This window comes from Thermobia domestica, chromosome 4 (genome assembly GCF_964235325.1).
Source record: "Thermobia domestica chromosome 4, izTheDome1.hap1.1, whole genome shotgun sequence".
NCBI lineage: Eukaryota > Metazoa > Arthropoda > Insecta > Zygentoma > Lepismatidae > Thermobia > Thermobia domestica.
In genome coordinates, this window is record NC_137457.1 from 133,230,709 (window position 1) to 133,237,316 (window position 6,608).

The following is a 6,608-nucleotide window of genomic DNA, read 5'->3' on the forward strand; positions in this document are numbered from 1 at the left end:
TTTCCGTACTCTGTATATACAAGTGTGCAGGTGGAGCATCGAGCCCGGTTCCTCAGTGTTCACCTAGCTTCATTTTCCTTGGTTTGTGGAGCTTAGTTTCTCCATTTTCCAGCGTCTGTGTATGTTGTACATGAATAAAGTTCTAATTTTAGGAGGGTTTTGTTCCCCCTGAGTTTTCTTCGTTTTTTTCTTTTTGGGTTGTTGTTTCTGTTTTTGTTTCTTAGTTGTTATTATTGTTCTGTTTTAGTGTTTTTTATTCTTCGTTTTGTCTTTAGGTTGGTACCACAATTTATAGTTTTCTATAGCTTGTTTTTTTCTTTCTTTTTTGTGGTTTTGTTGTTCTTTCGTTTGTATTTTAGTCGGTTCGTTTCTCTTTGCTTTGTTTTCTTCTTTTTCTGTGGTGTTTATTCCTATTTCTTTGGTTTTGGTTTTCCCTCTCTTTGTGTTAGGGTCTTCTTTTGGTTGGTTTGTGTTTTGTCTCGGTTCGTGGGTTTTTGTTCGGTCCAGGGTGTGTGGTTTTGTTTGGTCTCTTTTTTTCTTTTTTTCTTTCCATGGTTTTTCTAGTAATCACGTTTTCTGTTTTTCTGGTCTCTTTTGTCTTCTGGGGTTCTTTTTCGTTCTTTCTTCTTTCCTTTTCTTGTTTCTCCTTTTTCTACTCTCTGTTTCTTTGCTTTCTCTTTTTCGTTTTTTTCTTTTTTTTTTCCTTCTTTTTGCCTTCTCTTTTCTTTTTAGTTTTCATTTTGTTTTGTTTTATTTTTTTCTTTTTTATTCTGCGTTCTCTGTCTTCTGTGTGTTTGTCCTTTTGTTCTTTTTCCTGTTTTTCTGGTGTGGTTACTTGTTTCTTTTTGTTTCCTTTTTCTTAATTGGTTTGTCATATGTTGCTTTTGTGAGGTACTGTTTCAGGTTTTTTGGTCTTCTATATGCTATCATTGGGGTTCCTTGGGGCATTCTTTGCCACCAGTCTTCAGTTTTGTATTCCTTTTTAACTTTCTCCCAGAAATCTTTGATGATTGTTTTCAGTTTTTTCTCATAGTTTGGGTGGTACAGTAGTGGGAATATTAGTCTGTCAATCCTCTGTTTTTTCTTTTCATTTTTTTGTTTTGCTTGTAGGTTCTCTATTTCGGTTTCGACAAATGCTTTTTTGTAGCCTCTTGTTATGAAGGTTCTGCCTAGTAGTTTTAGTCTGTTTTTCAGTTTTTGTTTGTTTTCTATGATTCTTGTTAGCCTCAGTCCTTGGCTTGTTATTAGTGAGTTTTTTAGTGCCATGGGGTGTGCTGAGTTTTCTCTCAGGAATTCTTGTTTGTTTGTGGGTTTGTAGTAGATGTCTGTTTCTAGGCGGCCGCATGGCCTCTTCACTATTGTTACGTCTAGGAAGTTTATTCGAGTTTGGTCTGTTTCCATGGTGAATTCAAGTCCTCCTTTGTTTTTTTGTAGGTTTTCAATATATGTTTCTAGTTGTTGTTTGGTGCCTGGGAAAATTCCCATGATATCGTCTACGAATCTGAATTCTTGTGTTGGTTTTATGGGGCCCGTTTCTGTCTGTGTTAGCTCCATGTGAACATAGATGTTCGCATAGGCCACCGACACCGAGGCTCCCGTGGCTGTGCCTTTGCGTTGGAGAAATATTTTGTCACCAAATCTGATGTAGTTGTTGTACATCAGAATTTCCAGTCCTCTCTTTACTAGAGCAGGGGCTGGTGGTTCCAGGGTTTCCCCCTCACATTCTTTTTTTAGCCAGTCATATCTTGTGGTGTAATAGTGTGACACAAGTTCTATGCCTCTTTTGCTTTCTATGCTTGGGTATAGGTTTTTTATATCTGTGGTGTATAAGAGGTTCTTGGGATTCGTTTTCTTTATTTTTCTGATTCTTTGGAGGAAGTCTGTGGTGTCTTTTAGCCATTCCGGCAGTGTTGGTAGGAGTTTCATAAGAAAATGTGTTAAATATTTGTCTAGGTTTCTGGTGGGGCTGTTGCAGGCTGATACTATTGGTCTCCCTGGGGGGAGATTCGTTTCTGGTCTAGGTTGTTTATGAATTTTCGGTAGTAGGTAAAAACTAGGAAGTTTTGACTCTCTGTTTATCAATCTTCCCGTATGGAAGTGTTTTAGTGCTCCTGTTTTGATTAACAGGTTCTCAAAAAAGGTTATCTTGGTTTCTATCATTTTGATGATTGTTTCTTGTGGTTGTTTTATTTCTCTGAATGTGGTTTTGTCCTCCAATTGTAGGAGTGCTTCTTTTTCATAGTCTTCTGTGTTCATTATTACTAGTCCTCCTGATTTGTCGGTGGGTTTTATAATTATATCTTTTTTTGATTTAAGTTGGTATAATGCGTGTCTGTGTCGTTTTGGTAGGTTTGATTTGTTTCTGTTTTGAAGGAGTTTGAGGATTCTTTCTTGTAGCTGACCAATGTGCTCCTGTATGCAGTGTATGGTCAGGTCTGGGTCTTTGTTCTCTTTCTTTTTTAACAACAGGGTTTGTTGTTTGAGTTCTGTTTTGGTTCTTTCTTTTCTTATTGATATTTGGTAGAGTCTGTTTAGTTTTTGTGTGAATTTTTTCAGGTCTTGTCTCAGGACCAGTGGGTTTGTTTTATATGTTGGGCAGAAGGATAGTCCTTTTTCTAGAACTTCCAGTTGGTTTGGGTTAAGAGTTTTATTTGAGAGGTTATGTATGAGTGATTCTTTCTTTTTCAAGTATTTGTTTCTGGGTCTGGTCTTTTTGTTCTTTTGGCTTTTGGGTTTTCCTGTGGGTTTCACAGATGTGTTGGGGTTTGGTACTTTTGGTTTGGCTCTTTTTTGGGGTTTTCCTGGCCCTGAGAAGGACCCTTGGTTTTGGTTTGTGTCTGGCATATTACGTTTGTCTCTTTCTAGAGGTTTTGGTGGTCCTAAAAAGGACCGGTGGTTGTCATTTAGGGTTGGTACGTTCAATTTAACTCTTTTCTGAAGTTTTGGTGGTCCTAAAAAGGACCTTTGTTTTTTTGTGGTGTCTTGTTTTTCTACTTTTGGAAGTTCTTTAAGAACTCCATTAGTTCTTCTATTGAGTCCCTCCTTGGTTTCCTTTGTGGGGTGTTCTGTCTTCCACCTTGTGTGGTCTTGGTCCTCTTGTGTTGTTCGTTTGCTTCTTCGTTTTTTTGAGGTTGTAATTTTCTCTTGAGGAAATCCAGAGCCACTTTTTTGCTCTCTGGACAACCTCTTTTGTTTCCTGTGGCCCGAAACGGGATTTGCATTCTTCCAGGGCAAACTCCCATTCTTCTTCTAATTTTGGTCCCAGTTGTTTGTAGTGTTCTATTACTTGTTGGTTTATTTCATTTTCTGCTTGTTTTAAAATGCTCTTGATGTTCTCTTCGAATTTGGTTGGAACTTTGTCGTATTCAACCAAATTCAAGTCTGGTTTGTGAAGCCTTATCAGGGGCTTGCCAAGTTGGATCCCCTTTTTGTGTTCGGCCTCGTAGTGCTGCGCAAGATGTCTTTTATATACAAGCTTGCGAAGCATTTTAAAGCAATCTTCCCTTTCCCCGCTCAACCTGTAGTTGGGCCGAGGGGTTCCGGGTTGGTTCCCCACTGCTTGTGGGGGATCCGGTCGTCTGCTGGGTCCTGGAGTGCTGCTCCTCTCTTCTCTCGCCGTACGTTCTTGGTTCTCTCCCTCCAGCTGGATATCTTCCAGAGTGTCATTCCACTCCGGCAGGTCCATGTTCAGATCGTCCACCATTAGGATGTCTGATTGCTCTGCCATGGTTGTTGTTTCTTCTATTTTAGGTTCTACACTGCACTATCACTGCACTATTAGGGGGGTTCGTACTAAGAAGTACGGGTGATGCGGGCTTTTTGCTTGGTACAATTGCGTGTGTTTTTTGTACTAAAAAGTACAGTTTGTGTTTTCTCTTCGGTGCTCTGACTGCTATAGTCTGCCTTGCCCCAGGATAGTAGGGCTCCACACTATTTCGACTTGTCGTCTCTTCAGCCGGGGCTCTCTTGCGATGGTAGTTCTTCGCAGTCTTCTCGGGAAATGACTGGTTTGGGCCGTATTCCCCATATTTATGTCTTTCTCTGTGTGGCCTGTCTGGCCAATCACGTTTCGCTTGTGCGTTTGCGAGCGCGCTTTTGTTCTGTTGCCCGCGTGGTTCTTGTTCCTTTGTTTCTGCATATCCATTGTTTTGAGTTATTTTTGTGTGGCTTTTTTTTCTTTTTCTTTTATTAGATTCAGCGTTGAAATTATGTTTCCACTTATTTTTGAATAAAGAGTTTTTTGGGTTTCTCCCCTTCTCTTCCAATCTGGAGGTTTTTAGTTTCAAGGAAGAAGGAATTTTTTTGTGCCTTATGACCACTAAGTTGTGGTTCTCGGTGTCCATCGAGGGTGAGCGGGGATCAAAAAGACCTAACGATGCCCCAGTCAACCTAGCTTGGCGACTTTCCGTACTCTGTATATACAAGTGTGCAGGTGGAGCATCGAGCCCGGTTCCTCAGTGTTCACCTAGCTTCATTTTCCTTGGTTTGTGGAGCTTAGTTTCTCCATTTTCCAGCGTCTGTGTATGTTGTACATGAATAAAGTTCTAATTTTAGGAGGGTTTTGTTCCCCCTGAGTTTTCTTCGTTTTTTTCTTTTTGGGTTGTTGTTTCTGTTTTTGTTTCTTAGTTGTTATTATTGTTCTGTTTTAGTGTTTTTTATTCTTCGTTTTGTCTTTAGGTTGGTACCACAATTTATAGTTTTCTATAGCTTGTTTTTTTCTTTCTTTTTTGTGGTTTTGTTGTTCTTTCGTTTGTATTTTAGTCGGTTCGTTTCTCTTTGCTTTGTTTTCTTCTTTTTCTGTGGTGTTTATTCCTATTTCTTTGGTTTTGGTTTTCCCTCTCTTTGTGTTAGGGTCTTCTTTTGGTTGGTTTGTGTTTTGTCTCGGTTCGTGGGTTTTTGTTCGGTCCAGGGTGTGTGGTTTTGTTTGGTCTCTTTTTTTCTTTTTTTCTTTCCATGGTTTTTCTAGTAATCACGTTTTCTGTTTTTCTGGTCTCTTTTGTCTTCTGGGGTTCTTTTTCGTTCTTTCTTCTTTCCTTTTCTTGTTTCTCCTTTTTCTACTCTCTGTTTCTTTGCTTTCTCTTTTTCGTTTTTTTTCTTTTTTTTTTTTTGTTTTCCTTCTTTTTGCCTTCTCTTTTCTTTTTAGTTTTCATTTTGTTTTGTTTTATTTTTTTCTTTTTTATTCTGCGTTCTCTGTCTTCTGTGTGTTTGTCCTTTTGTTCTTTTTCCTGTTTTTCTGGTGTGGTTACTTGTTTCTTTTTGTTTCCTTTTTCTTAATTGGTTTGTCATATGTTGCTTTTGTGAGGTACTGTTTCAGGTTTTTTGGTCTTCTATATGCTATCATTGGGGTTCCTTGGGGCATTCTTTGCCACCAGTCTTCAGTTTTGTATTCCTTTTTAACTTTCTCCCAGAAATCTTTGATGATTGTTTTCAGTTTTTTCTCATAGTTTGGGTGGTACAGTAGTGGGAATATTAGTCTGTCAATCCTCTGTTTTTTCTTTTCATTTTTTTGTTTTGCTTGTAGGTTCTCTATTTCGGTTTCGACAAATGCTTTTTTGTAGCCTCTTGTTATGAAGGTTCTGCCTAGTAGTTTTAGTCTGTTTTTCAGTTTTTGTTTGTTTTCTATGATTCTTGTTAGCCTCAGTCCTTGGCTTGTTATTAGTGAGTTTTTTAGTGCCATGGGGTGTGCTGAGTTTTCTCTCAGGAATTCTTGTTTGTTTGTGGGTTTGTAGTAGATGTCTGTTTCTAGGCGGCCGCATGGCCTCTTCACTATTGTTACGTCTAGGAAGTTTATTCGAGTTTGGTCTGTTTCCATGGTGAATTCAAGTCCTCCTTTGTTTTTTTGTAGGTTTTCAATATATGTTTCTAGTTGTTGTTTGGTGCCTGGGAAAATTCCCATGATATCGTCTACGAATCTGAATTCTTGTGTTGGTTTTATGGGGCCCGTTTCTGTCTGTGTTAGCTCCATGTGAACATAGATGTTCGCATAGGCCACCGACACCGAGGCTCCCGTGGCTGTGCCTTTGCGTTGGAGAAATATTTTGTCACCAAATCTGATGTAGTTGTTGTACATCAGAATTTCCAGTCCTCTCTTTACTAGAGCAGGGGCTGGTGGTTCCAGGGTTTCCCCCTCACATTCTTTTTTTAGCCAGTCATATCTTGTGGTGTAATAGTGTGACACAAGTTCTATGCCTCTTTTGCTTTCTATGCTTGGGTATAGGTTTTTTATATCTGTGGTGTATAAGAGGTTCTTGGGATTCGTTTTCTTTATTTTTCTGATTCTTTGGAGGAAGTCTGTGGTGTCTTTTAGCCATTCCGGCAGTGTTGGTAGGAGTTTCATAAGAAAATGTGTTAAATATTTGTCTAGGTTTCTGGTGGGGCTGTTGCAGGCTGATACTATTGGTCTCCCTGGGGGGAGATTCGTTTCTGGTCTAGGTTGTTTATGAATTTTCGGTAGTAGGTAAAAACTAGGAAGTTTTGACTCTCTGTTTATCAATCTTCCCGTATGGAAGTGTTTTAGTGCTCCTGTTTTGATTAACAGGTTCTCAAAAAAGGTTATCTTGGTTTCTATCATTTTGATGATTGTTTCTTGTGGTTGTTTTATTTCTCTG